We start from the raw sequence: 15,210 nt of genomic DNA, 5'->3' as shown, positions 1-15,210 counted from the left end.
AAAGACTTACAAAATCAACTTCTGTCAATGACCACATATGTCACAAATCTAGATTTTTCATTTGGAATCTCAAATGGGTGAATTTAATTAGCTTCTGTGATTAGAAGCTAAGCTAATTATTACAAGTGGCCTTGGAGAAAACAGTCCCACATTGATCCTGTCTGATCTTGAACTTTTCCATTTCTTCCTTTATTGTTTCTATTCTATTTAATCCAGATAATAACCACGTGAAGAATGTTGAAAATGGAAGTTTCCTTTAATTGATATTCAAGGTGTTATTCAGCTTGGAACTTTATTATTTAGAGAGAACATGTAGCCAGTACTAATGATGATCTCGTCCCATTGATATTTATCTACAGACTAAAGACAGTTGCCTTTCCTTCATCTGTTGAGGAAAGGCTTCCTGTCACTCACTTTCTCCATAACCTCAGGAGAATCTTCACTGGTTTAATAAGCATTCTCATCTTATAATGACATGATTTTGGGGAAGGTAAATCTAAAATCTCTTACATAAAAGAAGTTTCATAATCACAAGTTGTGGAAAGCGGGGAAATGTATACTTACCATAAGTACTTTTTACCATGAATTTCCTGACCTTGATTTGATTAAAATCTCAACCTAAAGATTTCAACAATATAAATTTCTTTAGAGTTTAGTTGTTCATTCACTGAAGTTTGAATGAGAAAAACCTAAATGTGGGGCAAAAAGGGTGGTATGGAAGGAGAAGTTAAGGACTGCGCTGCTTAATGGATCAGAGCATTTGAAAGTGAACAGCCAATTTGACAAGAAGCAAAACCCACACAACAGAGTACCGCCTAGTCTTTCTGTTCATTTTGTTTCATAGACTACTTGGGCTCTTCTTACTGTTCTCTCCCACCTCCTCTCTCTTCTCTATTTATTTTATAGATGTCACTGGAGTAGGTAACCTGCTCCAACTCTGAAGAATTCAGGGGAGGAAGGGAAGCTTTCTACTTGAGTATCTGTGATATAAACAGGAAATGAAGACATCACCTACCATGCTTGGAATCAGGAAATTGCTTTGGATCCTCTTTCTAATTCCACCTGTAGGCATCTGGAGTATCAATGGTAAGGCACTGACTTCTTATATTTCTCAGCGGGGGTTGGAGGCAATGCTTTCCCTTGCTGATTGTAGTAGGATGTAGTGTTTATGTCAAGTGGATAATGGTAGATGAAACCAAGTAGTTAGACTTGCTCACTGAAGACATTATAGGACATAAACCAAATTAGAAAACAGTACTTAAGTCACAGTTTGGCTGGTTTTCTTAAAAACACAGATGGTAAGAAAAGAGAATTGTGCAAACATTATAAATAGTTCAGTAGAAATTTATCCCTCCTACTAGCAAAAATGTTCTGGATGTCATACAGATGGTGAATAAATAGCTTGTTCTTTCCAAACTGAAGCTAGAGGAGTGTTGAGGTACTCAGGTGGGTAGGTTAGGTGTTGGATAACTGGAATTATATCTGATTCCATGGTTACTCTGGAATAATGTGGCTAAATAAAATCTCGCTACTTGCTTCAATGGGGAACATGCCTTGAGAATACTGAATGAGACAATGCTGAGAAATATGGGATCGGAACATTCTGTCTCAGCTTCTAGTATGATGAAAAAGAATGTTCCTACTTGGGTGTCATGATATAGAAAACAACTTGGATTCTGCATAGACAATGTTTGGCCACTTTTGCAAAGACTTTATGCAGGCAAAAAAGTGATGAGTTCACTTGCTCCCTTACGTGGTCACAGATGCCCGCATATTGTAAAGGGGGAAGGGCTATGAAAAGCTAGCAGAAGTTTCTGATTTCCTGGTTTCAAATACCTTGCCTTATTATCCCCACAAGCACACATACTCTTAAATTTTTCAAATCAGAAAATATGGTCACTGAAATCCTGTAAATGTCATCTTCAATTCTGAAGCTGTGTGGTTTGGAATGTCTTTGTGATGCCAGGATGGCATGCAACCAGGTGCAAAACAAAAATCCCCTTCATTTAAGCGTTTTTATGTTTCTAAGTATTTGGTATTATGTTGATGAGGTGTAGGATGGCTGACTGGATTTTTCACTTTAGCTAGAACTGAAGTCAAATATTATTAAACAGAAATCATACCAGTCTGAAGAATATATAAACTATTCTCTGTGAAATGAAGTAAGAGAACATGCAGTGCTGCCTCACACTGGGAGTATGGTACAACTCTGTTCCTCCTCTCAATGTGCTTTACAAAAACAGACTTGGGTGTTAGAATTGGGTTCATTGACTGGCCCTGCCACTTACTGTGTGACCTTGGTTTAGTTTCTTATCCTCTCTTATCCTTAGTTTCCTCTTTTGTAAAATAGAAATAATAATAATTGTACCTAAATTATGGGGCTTCTGTGAAGACTACAAATACAGTCGATAAAGTGCCTGGCATAGTAAGTGCACATAATAAAAGCTTGAAAAACATTAATGGTATTTTTGCTAATATTCTTTACACCAAGGAACCCACACAATATTCAATTAAGTGGGAAGCAAGTTTTAACATTATCATTTAAAATAGTTGAGGTTTTGAAGCTAAAATAAAATGAATACATGAAATATATTGTACAATATATTTAGCCCAAAGTATAGTGACATGAATTATTTGAAAAATGAAATGGAATGCCTTATATAAAGTACTGGCCAGGTATCTTATCCAGCAGTTTTTGGATTGTAGCATTACTTGAATTAAATTAGGAAGAGAGGTTGGTGAGATTTCCCGTGATTTGCTTATTGAATTCTTTACACTGGCACAAACTGTTTAAAAATAATTTTTAAAGATTTTTTCCTTTCCACTTCAAAGCAATGTGAAGTCTGTGTGCCTCTTCCCAGGAATGAGGCTGCATCCGTAATAAGGTTGTAAAAAATGGTAAAGTTCTCTACAAACTTCCAGCTTAAGGTCTTTCTTTATAATGAAATTACGCTTGCTTGCCTTTTGTGTTTCTCAAAAAAAAATTAGGGGGAACTCTGTCCCTTTGTATCTAGCATATACTTTCTGTCTGGATGAAAGTAATAAAAGTTTCAGCACCTACACATGGAGAGATTCTTCTGGCAAGAACTAGGCTGCAGGTGGAGATGGCCCATGTCCGTCACCTGCCTCATCCCCAATGAGCAGCTCCAGCTGAGAGGTCCTGGGACATTGTTCAGCTGAGCATCAACGAAGGATCCCAGCTTCAAGCAGCCAGGAGCACTGCAGTTATCTCTGGCTATAGCAGAGATTATATACGATCCTGAATAAAGGCAGGAGGAAATCTCTGATCACTGCTTATTGTAATAAAAAATCATCCTAATCTGGTCTAGTACCAGAGGCCACTGACAGTTTGGTGCCTTTGAAAACACAGTGGTTGGGGCCAAGTCTCCATGTGGGTCTTGTGTGTGTTCTCTTTCTCCTTTATGGTGGTAGTTCAGTGTGATCCGTGGATCCATACTCCACATTCCTCCCATATTCTGTTTCTCCACCATGAACAGGCTATATCCTTGGGTCAGAGAAGAAACACTGGGGCAAAAGTGCTCTGAATCTGTCTCTCATTCCTTCATATTCTGGTTTTGTAACACAGTGTCTTTATCAGGCTTATTTCTCTGGCTCTACTTATTTGTTCTTATTGAAATATGCACATTGTATGCCAGAGATAGAGCTCTGCTTCTGGCAAATGCCTGTGTATTGTTATTACAAAAATGCCTGTCATAAGATATGACTACCTTTTACGTAAATGTCTAGAAATACATTCTGCAGCTACAGGATTTCCTGGATTGAGGTATGAAAAGACCAGTTCTTGTGTTGATCACAGCCTTGAATAGACTTTCCTAACATTGAGGTCTTTAGTTAATTATTGCTTCCTCTGTTCCACTATCAAAATTTCCTCTATTGTAATGTTGAAGTTAAACAGTTTATCCTGATTCACTGGGACTTTCCTACTTAATTTCCATCATTTGTGAGTTTCACCTTTACTTAGAGTTCAGAATTTGTTGAAAGAAAAATGTTCACAGGCATTTGTAATCAGGTCCAAAAATGAAATCAACATTTTTTTTTGTTCCTTGGAGGCACAGTGGTGGAGCAGATAAGATCAGGGACTCTAGATTACTAGATTACTCTCCCATCGCTGCCATTTACTCGTTCTGTGACTATAGCCTCTCTGGTTCTCTTTCCTCATCTAAACAATGGGGACAATAATGATATCGAACTTATAGGGTTGTTGTGAGTATTGAGTGAATTAATTCTGTAAAACTCTTAGGACAGTGACTGAAGTTTATTAGCTAAACTTACATAGTAAGTGCTGTGTAAGTTTAGCTAATAATGTTTTAGGGTTTTTTTCCCTTTTAGTCCCAAACTTAATTAACTTGATAGTCCCCTTAAAGTAGTATTGGGAGATCATCTCTCATTTGGGGTTGACAAAAGTTGTCTATAAACAACTCTTGATATCATTATCTCCCATCACCCCCATCACCAAGAAATGAGAACAGAGTTTGGGAGTCATGAGGCTTGAGTTACTTTGTGTCAGTGAATTGTTGTATCATAAGCAATTTGCTTCACTTTTCCAATTTTCTTCACTCCCTTACCTAAAATAAGCTCAGTATTTTCCACCTTTCCGGTGTCCTCTCATGGTTATGGACTCTGATCTTCATGCTTATCTCCATGGAAGAAATTACTTGTGTGCCTGTGTCTGTGTGTACACATGCAGGGAATCATGTTAGTATGCTCAGAATCTAAACATGTACAACGTGAGGTTCACTTTGAACACAGTCCAGGCGAGTGATAGAGGGGCCATCTAGGCAGTCATAGGGAAACATTAGGTTTAGCTGGTAGAGCTCTTTAACTCCTTTTCTCCTTCCTGATAACTACATTTATCTTATAAGCATAATCTGGAACTTGCATGTATCACAAACAGCCCATTGTCCAGAAGTGGCTATAAGGAAGGCTGGGACACTTAGGTTCTACCTGGGTGGTGATGGCCCCATTTCTTTTTCTTCTGGGGTATTAGGAGAATTAATATTGGGGGACAATTGGCAGTTTCTGCCCACATAGGTAATGTTAGGTATCTTCTAGGGCTTTGAAAATGCCAATGAATCTCAGTGTGATCTCTGTAGTAGAATGGATTAGGAAGGTGAGGAAGTATCTGGAAAAGAAGTAGAGATGGACTTTCCTCGTGTCCTTCCAACAACACATAACCCACGGTTACTCTGAGCATCACATGTAACCACTCAAACACTGAAGGCAACATTTAGAAATACTCATGTTGGTTTCTTATAAAATGCCAAAGGCTCTCTTGAATGTTACTGTCCACAGCTTCCAAGGTATGTTCTAGGCTTTTCTTGACCTGATTTTCTTCCTAAAGTCACTGTGAGGAAGGTGGAAGGCCTAGCATCTCTGAAGGACAGACCCACCTATACCAGACAGTCTTCCCTACCCAGAACTATCCCCTAAATTGTCAACATGAATCATTTTTCTTTAGGGTCTGTTGAACTGGGTAAAAACCTTTGCTATTCCGGAGAGATAATTACACATTGGCCAACGAACTCTCCACCGGAAACTCATCCTTATCAAATAGGACAGGCAGAACTCTGAAGGATTGGAGTGAATCTTCTGGTCTGAGGAGACAAAGGCATGACCAGTAGGGTAGAACTGCAGGGTGATATTTGTCATTGGGTGGAAATGTAATGAAGAAGTACTCAGAGAAAGCTTGAGAAAGTACCAAAAAGCAAAGGATTTTTACTTCCTAGCTTTGACCAAGACTAGCCTTCTTCATTAGTATAATTCTCAAGAATTTCATGTGTCATATAAAAGGACTTTTTTCTGTGGGATATAACACCTTTTCTATCTCTATTATATTCATTTGGCTGGTGAATATACCACATCACTGATCCATGATCACATCACTGCTCATCCCCAAAAGAAGTTGGAAGTAACTGTTCAGAGCAGAGGCACTTGGGGCAGACCTTCTGGGTTTCCATCTTGTCTCTGCCTCCCATAGGCCTTGCACCCTTGGACAATTACTCAACTGCTGTGTTGCTTCCCTAAATTCACCCTATCCAAAAAATAGTAATGCCTGGCATTTATTATTATTTATTGTGAATGAACCACAGTGCTAACAACTCTTCCTATGTGTTCCCATGCACTTTCACAACTATTCTACCAGAAAAGAACTTGTGGTTTGGTAACCAGACCTGGGTTCAAGTCCTGGTCCTGTCTCTGCCTCCAGCCAGCTGGTGATCTTGAGTAAGTGGCTTAGCTTCTCTAATATTTGGTTTCTCCCACTTAAGATAAAGATAATAGTAGTAACTACCTGATAGAACTACTGTGAAGATCAAAGGAAACAATATATGTATTGTACGTAGAAGTGCATAGCACATAATAAGAATTCAAAAAATATTAGTCATATCCCTATTTTCCTCCTGTCGGGAGCACCTAGGATGGGTTTACAGTACTCTGATAATGCGAAATATGCTGCAATTGTGAGCAAGTGGCAATCAATATGAAGCAGTGATTCTGGAGGTTACCTTCCAAATGTGACTTAAACTATCTGACCTGATGATCACTAAAGCTCTCTGCTTGTACTATTCTTTAATATCTCAAGGAAATGAAATGACATAGGTACTTTAGATGCTTTGCTAACTGTTAGACAAAGCTATAGCAAATACTAGAATGACTATATCAAGACAAAAAAATTTCAGAATTATCCCAGACTATATAAAAGCCAGAGATATATGGCTTAAAGTCTTAGATTGCTCAGTACTACTGGATTAAATAGATAGTCTTCAAAATATTCTCCAAAATAGTCATATCACATTATGAGAAATTCTAGCCCTAGAAGAAATTGTTTTAAAATGTGCTCTATAGGGACTTCCCTGGAGGTCCAGTGGTTCAGAATTTGCACTTCCACTGCAGGGGGCACGGGTTCGATCCCTGGTCACGGAACTAAGACCCCTCATGCCACGCGGTGCAGCCAAAAAAAAAATTTATTTAAAAAATGTGCTCTATAAATACCATGTGAAAGCAAAATTAAAGAAAGGTTTCACATACCATTTTAAGAAGATTTTAAAGAGAAAATAGTGATAGAAGATGAATGTGAAAATTCTCTCTATTCATTTCATGGTCTTTGTTTTTTTCTTTTCTAAAAAAATTAAATTAAATTAATTTTTTTATACAGCAGATTCTTATTAGTTATCTATTTTATACATATTAGTGTACATATGTCAATGCCAATCTCCCAATTCATCCCACCACCACCACCACCCTCCCCACTATCCCCTCTTGGTGTCCACATGTTTGTTCTCCACACCTATGTCTCTACCTCTGCCCTGAAAACCAGTTCATCTGCACAATTTTTCCAGACTCCACATACATGCGTTAATATACGATATTTATTTTTCCCTTTCTGACCCACCTCACTCTGTATGACAGTCTCTAGGTCTATCCACATCTCTACAAATGACCCAATTTTGTTCCTTTTTATAGCTGGGTAATATTCCATTGTATATATGTACCACATCTTCTTTGTCCATTTGTCTGTCGATTGGCTTTTAGGTTTTTAGTAGTTAGTAAGTTTCACAAATTACTTACTCCCTTCAGCTCCTGATGTTATTTACACCAGCAGCTACACTTGTTAAGCTGGAAGGTACTGGACCATGCAGTTTTTTGTGGTCGGCACACCTTTCCGATTGGCTGATCTGGGTATCTGGATGACCATGGAGTGTCACTTCTTAAATATTTTGAATATCACCCCTGAATGGACATAAATCAGGCCTTTACACATTGCATACTTGTAAGGTCTAGTTTTTCTTTAGTGGTTAAGTTATAACCACTAAAGGGTATGTTGAGATACATACATCCTTCACCTCAATGTCTTTAGTCCACATACCTAAGGACTCAGCTGCATCTGCTCTGTGTCTTAGTGCACAGAGAGCATTAGAGTGTGAGCAGGAGATCTTTCTCTTCATGAAGCTCTCTCTTTTCAGTCTCATGCTTTCTCACTTTCATACCTTTTCTAAGGCCATTTCCTTTTGTCATCCCATCAAGAAGGTCGTAGACAAGATCAGAAGAAAGATGCATAAACACATATTTACTCACAACAGAGTGATGCATGTCACACAGAGTAGCATGGGACATTTGGTAGGAGAAACATCAAGTGGATGTGGGTTGCTGGAGTGTGTGTGGGGGGGACTGTCAAGTTTGCCTAAAGAGGCAGGGGCAAAATGCCATTTGATGAAGTCTGGACATTTTCCTGCAGGCACTGAAGAATCTCTGAAGGATTTTAGGCAAAAAAGTCTTGCAGTTGGATTTTCGTCTTAAGAATGTAAACTGCGGGACTTCCCTGGTGGCGCAGTGGTTGGGAATCTGCCTGTCAGTGCAAGGGACACGGATTTGAGCCCTGGTCCGGGAAGATCCAACATGCCACAGAGCAACTAAGCCCATGCGCCATACTATTGAGCCTGCGCTCTAGAGCCTGCAAGTCACAACTACTGAGCCCACGCACCACAACTACTGAAGCCCGCGTGCCTAGAGCCTGTGCTCCGCAACAAGAGAAGCCACCGCAATGAGAAGCCTGGGCGCCACAACGAAAGAGTAGCCCCCACTTGCCGCAACTAGAGAAAGCCCACACACAGCAATGAAGACCCAAAGCAGCCAAAACTAAATAAAAATAAAAAATAATCTTGAAAAAAAAAAGAATGTAAACTGTGACAGTGATGTGGAGAATGAATTGGGGTGCGGGGAGGGGAACAAGGCCAAATTCGGAATGTAGAAGGCTAGTTGGTAAGCTGTGACAATAATCCTCATGAAGTAGAGTGAGACCCAAATTAAGGCAGTAGCATGAAAACAAACTTGAATGATAGTTTGGATGCTGAATTAACTTAACTTGGTGGCTGATGGAGTGGGGTAAGAGACAAAGATGGCATCCAGGTTCTGGTCCATGTGATTAGGTAGATAATGGTATTTTATACTGTGATAATGGGAGGAGGACCAGATCTGCCCTGGAGTGGGGTTTGGGACAGGAGGAGATTCAACCTCCTCCTTGAAGCATTTCCTGATAACCCAGACAGAAAGGCTCTCTCCCTCTTGGAGATTTGAAAGCTCTGAGAGATTGTATCTTGTTCAATCTTTTAAAAAAGAAAAAAATCTTATGGGAAAATTGAAGAGCCAAGTGAGCCTCTTTCTGCATCCCCTTTGCACTAGAATCTGTCCCATAACTAAATAGTCATGAACAGTGGGATGTCCACCCCCCTCCCTGGGTGTAGGCAATAAGGGGGAATATTGTCTGTACAGAGTTTTAAAGCAAATAAGAGTTGGTCTACTTGTAATGATCACCATGTACCAGCAATTCTGAAAAATATCAGTGACAAAATGTTCCCCCATCCCCAAATATTTTGGTCTAAGTTCTAAATAATGACCATGGTTACTCCTAAATTTTAATAATATGTATGTAAGTTTCAAATTAGCACATTTTCAGTACTTCCCCTTTAAGAAACATTGCATCTACCTGAAAGTTAACTCAGAGAACTTCAAATTCAGCTATATGTGTTCACTTCAAGAGCAAATTCATAAATGTTCAGAATCACATGAGCTTGCTCTAGGCATAGTTTGTGTCTCCAACCCTTGTCGTACTACATATTTCTACATTTAAACAGTAGATTTTAAATAACAATAATACCACAGTGATTAGAGAGACAAAGGAACAGAATGTGTGTTGTTTCATTTCTTTCATTCCATACAACCATTTTGAATATTTATTTGTTTAAAATTTAAAACAGTGAAACAGAATACAAACTGTGAGATACAATTGTTTTCTCATGCATGAACTAAAGTTTATATCTGAAATGTTTTATTGATTAATATCTTTATAATTTATAATCTTTAAAGTGTTGTTTTAAAATTAAAGAATGGATCAAGAAAATAAAACTTTACATTAGTGATACACTTCAGTAATGGTCTAAATTATGTCTTTTATAGAATGTCAGTTTTAATAAAATTTGCTTATTAATTACTGGAAAATTACTTACATAAACTACAATATCAGGTTGTAACTAAAGGATCCAAGTTCACATTGTTTAGATAGATATAAAATTATTAAATAAATAGCTGTGCATTTTTCCCTTTTTCTATTCTATTATTATTTTTCAAACATTTTTTAACTTGCATCATTTTATTTTTTTCTTTTCTTTTCTTTTTTTATAAATTTATTTATTTTGGGCTGTGTTGGGTCTTCATTGCTGTGCGCAGGCTTTCTCTAGTTGTGGCGAGCAGGGGCTACTCTTTGTTGTGGCGCACAGGCTTCTCATTGTGGTGGCTTCTTTTGTTGCGGCGTACAGGCTCTAGGCGTGTGAGCTTCAGTAGTTGTGGCACGAGGGTTCAGTAGTTGTGGCTCATGGGCTCTAGAGCGCAGGCTCAGTAGTGTGGCACACAGGCTTCGTTGCTCCATGACATGTGGGATCTTCCCAGACCAGGGCTTGAACCCATGTCCCCTGCATTGTCAGGCGAATTCTTAACCACTGCGCCACCAGGGAAGTCCAACTTGCACCATTTTATACATGAAGTTTAATGAAAACAATATTCACTATGTTTCTTTCCTGGGCATTTTATTATTTGTTTCATTTCATGATTATTTCTGAATATTTTTCCATATAGAAAAAATGGTTGTTAAAAATCATGCACTCTGGGCATCAACTATGCTAGGTACACCCTAGTCATGGAATATACGTTCTGTAATAACGCAGCAGTGGTTTTCATGCGAATTTTTATTTTATTTATTTATTTAATTAAAAAAATTTTTTTGGCTGCATTGGATCTTCATTGTTATGCACAGGTTTTCTCTAGTTGCAGCGAGCGGGGGCTACTGGTTCGCAAACTTCTCATTGTGGTGGCTTCTCTTGTTGCAGAGCATGGGCTCTAGGCGTGTAGGCTTCACTAGTTGTGGCTCACAGGCTTAGCTGCTCTGCAGCATGTGGGATCTTACTGGACCAGGGATCGAACCCGTGTCCCCCTGCAATGGCAGGCAGATTCTTAACCACTGTGCCACCAGGGGAACCTGAGAATTTTTAAAAGGAGAGGCTTCCTAAACATATAGTACTTAAAAAGGGATACTTTATCATATGAGAGCCTGAAGATGGTAGAGGTTTCATCATTCACTGCATGCATTTATTTTAATTATTTTTAGCATTGAAAATTCCCCACCATTAGATATAAATGTTTGAGAAAACAGCAGGAACAACAAAACTAAAGTTGACAGATAAATCCCAGCCAAAAGCAACTGTGATCTTCATTCCTTTTCAGATGTTTCTTTGACAAGACAAACCCCTTGGGGACAGCTTTGGATAACCTGAGTGTCATAAGATGATTATACGTAATTTGGGACAAGCAACAAAAGTGTCAACATGCTTGTCAGATGGAAAATTGGAATTCTATCATTTACCTCAGTGCATCATTCCTGTACTACAAGCATCAGTTTTAGTTTCACACAGGTAGGCAGTGTTAATGTCTTCTTTGTACAAAGAGGGAGCACTCTTGATGACTTTTAATGCCTGTTCACAAGCCTCCATCCATTCTTTCCTCCACTCGAGAAAAATTCCTATGCTAGTCAATGTGACAGCCAATGATCTTCATCCTGCTGATAAGAACACACAAGAACCACATTGATGTTTCTATTATCCCACTGCAAGTCAGTGATGTGGTCAGGACTAAAAGCTAGCTCTTCTCCCCTCCTAACCCACTTTGTACACTCCTCCCAAGCACGTAGTCGTGGAATCCTTGAACTAGCCAGGATGTTCAACAGTGCTATTAGCATTGGGTGACAGCCCAGTGGCTAAATGGAAAGGTAATATATTGTAATAGAGAGACTTAGAGAAGTGGTTTTATAGCATCAGTTGTACACTGAGGGAGGTGAAGTTGTATATGTGTTTGTGTGTAGGAAAGGATGGTGGGTAAGACTTTTCCTGTTTTTGTAGTCCAGTCCTTTCATCTTATTTTTTTAAAATTGAGGGCTGGTGAGGCTGGGTGACTATCTCAACATCACACAATCTGTTAGCATTTGAACAACTCTGTTCAACTGAAAATTCTCATTTTTAGCTATTTACATGAACTTTATAAATATCCCAAAAGAATCAGGCTCTGTATTTTCTCATGGTGGATAAGCAAAGTTTAAACTTCTCCCCCCAATGCTTATTCCATTTATTCTGAAACGACTAGTGGTCTGCAGATCAGTATTTTCCTAAAACCACAATCTAAGTGTATATCAATTCCCTGAATCTGCCATGAAATTCCTGGACAGTATGCGTTTGCCCTTCAATTTCCCCAAGACTTAAGATACCCCCACCCTGTTCCATTCACTGCTCTGATTATCAAAGAGCTACTCACTCACTAAGGTTCAGCTCAAATACAAACTTTCCATTCAGCCTTGCCCCTATAGTCCCAGTCAAAGTTAATCCTCGGCACACCCAAGCAACATCTGCACCTTCTTATAGTGTTATTTCATTCTTCCATCTGTCAAGCTCTCTGTTTCCCATTAGAAGGCAAGCCCCTTCAAGGGAGGTACCTTGTCTTATTTTTCCCTATACTGCCTAATAACTAATATACAAGGTCCCGCTGGGCCTTCCTTTCAGCTCAGTTAAACTAGGAGAAAAAAGAGTGGTAGATAGTAAATTTATTACAGAAAAGTGGTCTTGTTAGTTAAGCTTGCCTCACCAATTAAATGGTAAGCTCTTCGAGGTCAAAAAGGTCTTTGCCTGGGCTCCCCTGGTGGCGCAGTGGTTGAGAGTCCACCTGCTGATGCAGGGGACACGGGTTCATGCCCTGGTCTGGGAAGGTCCCACATGCCGCGGAGTGGCTGGGCCTGTGAGCCATGGCCGCCGAGCCTGCGCATCCGGAGCCTGTGCTCCACAACGAGAGAGGCCACAACAGTGAGAGGCCCACGTACTGGAAAAAAAAAAAAAAAATTCTTCCAACATACAAAAGCCCAGGACCAGATGGCTTCACAGGCCAATTCTATCAAACATTTAGAGAAAAACTAACACCTATCCTTCTCAAACTCTTCCAAAATATAGCAGAGGGAGGAACACTCCCAAACTCATTCTACGAGGCCACCATCACTCTGATACCAAAACCAGACAAAGATATCACAAAGAAAGAAAACTACAGGCCAATATCACTGATGAACATAGATGCAAAACTCCTCAACAAAATGCTAGCAAACAGAATCTAACAGCACATGAAAAGGATCATACACTATGATCAAGTGGGGTTTATCCCAGGAATGCAAGAATTCTTCAATATATGCAAATCAATCAACATGATACACCATATTAATAAATTGAAGTAGAAAACCCATCTGATCATCTCAATAGATGCAGAGAAAGCTTTCAACAAAATTAAACACCCATTTATGATAAAAACTCTCCAGAAAGTGGGCATAGAGGGAAAGTACCTCAACATAATAAAGGCCATGTATGAAAAACCCACTGCCAATGTTGTCCTCAATGGTAAAAAACTGAAACCATTTCCAGTAAGATCAGGAAAAAGACAAGGTTGCCCACTCTCACCACTCTTATTCAACATAGTTTTGGAAGTTTTAGCCACAGCAATCAGAGAAGAAAAAGAAATAAAAGGAATCCAAATTGGAAAAGAAGAAGTAAAGCTGTCACTGTTTGCAGATGACATGATACTATACATAGAGAATCCTAAAGATGCTACCAGAAAACTACTAGAGCTAATCAATGAACTTCGTAAAGTAGCAGGATACAAAATTAATGCACAGAAATCTCTTGCATTCCTATACACTAATGAAAATTCTGATAATGAAATTAAGAAAACACTTCCATTTACCATTGCAACACAAAGAATAAAATATCTAGAAATAAACCTACTTAAGGAGACAAAGACTTGTATGCAGAAAATTATAAGACACTGAATAAAGAAATTAAAGATGATACAAATAGTTGGAGAGATATACTATGTTCTTGGATTGGAAGAATCAACGTTGTGAAAATGACTATACTACCCAAAGCAATCTACAGATTCAATGTAATCCCTATCAAACTACCACTGGCATTTTTCACAGAAGTAGAACAAAAAATTTCACAATTTGTATGGAAACACAAAAGACCCCGTATAGCCAAAGCAATCTTGAGAAAGAAAAATGGAGCTAGAGGGATCAGGCTCCCTGACTTCAGACTATACTACAAAGCTACAGTAATCAAGACAGTATGGTACTGGCACAGAAACAGAAATATAGATCAATGGAACAGGATAGAAAGCCCAGAGATAAACCCATGAACATATGGTCCCCTTATCTTTGATAAAGGATGCAAGAATATACAGTGGAGAAAAGACAGCCTCTTCAATAAGTGGTGCTGGGATAAATGGACATGTAAAAGAATGAAATGAGAACACTTCCTAACGCCATACACAAAAATAAACTCAAAATGGATTAAAGACCTAAATGTAAGGCCCAGAGACCATCAAAGTCTTAGAGGAAAATATAGGCAGAACACTCTATGACATAAATCACAGCAAGATCCTTTTTGACCCACCTCCTAGAGAAATGGAAATAAAAACAAAAATAAACAAATGGTACCTAATGAAACTTCAAAGCTTTTGCACAGCAAAGGGAACCATAAACAAGATAAAAAGACAACACTCAGAATGGGAGAAGATATTTGCAAATGAAGCAACTGACAAAGGATTAACCTCCAATATTTACAAGCAGCTCATGCAGCTCAACATTAAAAAATCAAACAACCCAATCCAAAAATGGGCAGAAGACCTAAATAGACATTTCTCCAAAGAAGATATACAGATTGCCAACAGGCACATGGAAGAATGCTCAACATCATTAATCATTAGAGAAATGCAAATCAAAACTACAATGTGATATCATCTTACACCAGTCAGAATGGCCATCATCAAAAAATCTAGAAACAATAAATCCTGGAGAGGGTGTGGAGAAAAGGGAACTCTCTTGCACTGTTGGTGGGAATGTAAATCGATACAGCCACTATGGAGAACAGTATGGACGTTCCTTAAGAAATTAAATATATATCTACCATACAACCCAGCAATCCCACTACTGGGCATATACCCTGAGAAAACCATAATTCAAAAAGAGTCATGTACCAAAATGTTCATTGCAGCTCTATTTACAATAGCCAGGACATGGAAGCAACCGAAGTGTCCATCAACAGATGAATGGATAAAGAA

Source organism: Aethalodelphis obliquidens, unplaced genomic scaffold (genome assembly GCF_003676395.1).
Source record: "Aethalodelphis obliquidens isolate GAN/ISIS:26980383/991018 unplaced genomic scaffold, ASM367639v1 scaffold1, whole genome shotgun sequence".
NCBI classification, from domain to species: domain Eukaryota; kingdom Metazoa; phylum Chordata; class Mammalia; order Artiodactyla; family Delphinidae; genus Aethalodelphis; species Aethalodelphis obliquidens.
Note: the sequence above shows the minus strand (reverse complement) of the source record.